Genomic DNA, 1,169 nt, shown 5'->3' with positions numbered 1-1,169 from the left:
ACAACAGTGTAGATCTATGAGGAAGTATTTGATTGTTGTAACAGCATTTAAGTATGTGCTAAGATTTAACGATTTTCAGGTCAACAATATGTAAGTTGCTGCTTGAATTAGTACAACTTCTCAAGTGTCTGTAAGGCTAAGCACTTTTGTCCATTTATTTTTACTGAAGACAACTTGCAAATCACAAAAGCTGGGATGAAAGTAAAGCTCTGATAATATTTCTTTAGCTGAATATATATATATTTTTTGCAGGCGATATATAAACTTGCTATTTATGTATATAAAAAAACAGGATTGTTCATTATACTAACTTTGAATAACAAATGATGAAGAAGTAAAAAAAGAGGATGTAGCTTCCACAATAGATCGGTGAGAACAATTAATATTTGCCTGAAATAATTTTTAGATCTTTCTACATCTTCAACTCATAAAACCAGGAGATTTATTCATTTGAATATCTTTTGAGTGATAATTAGAGCTGATTCTCATTGAAGTTGTCTTGGCCACAATAGTAGGTATGCATTTCTTCTTAATATTTGAAACTGGGAATAATAATCAGTAATAAAGATGAGCTGTTATGCATTTTGCGTTGAATAGGAAGTACAGAAAATATTTTCACAAGACTAATTGAAATGATCAGTGCTAGTGTTTTCCTGTAGGTAGTAAGGGAAAACCAAGAAAACCTTTATATTCTGTATGTGTTGTTGAGAAGAAACACATATCACTATTTGTACGAGAAACAGGCTCAGCATAGATATTTCTTTGTTAATAATAATAATATCAGTCAGTGATATCAGCTGATGAATTTAAAAATGTTTTCCATAACTGAACAAAATTGTTACATGAAGTAGCTGTGATAAGTACATGCTATTCCTCTGCTCATTCACAAAAATGAGACTTCTGTATTGTTAACTATGTCTGTTATTGTTTATTTCAGTATTGATGCTACTGAACCCACATCATTAGTGTATCAAGTAGATGAACAGAATAGATTGCTGATTACATGACTACCACAAAGAGCAGTTAATGTCACAGTCATATGCCATGCCTTAAGTAAAGGTACAATTATGAAAAACCCACAAAGTAAGACATTAAGCAGTATTTTAAGAATGCCGGGTAATCTTGTAAAGTTATTGTATTCCAGAGAATTTAAGTTTAAGGAATATATT

Source organism: Penaeus monodon, chromosome 29, assembly GCF_015228065.2.
Source record: "Penaeus monodon isolate SGIC_2016 chromosome 29, NSTDA_Pmon_1, whole genome shotgun sequence".
Taxonomy (NCBI): Eukaryota; Metazoa; Arthropoda; class Malacostraca; order Decapoda; family Penaeidae; genus Penaeus; species Penaeus monodon.
This window is presented reverse-complemented; position numbering follows the sequence as displayed.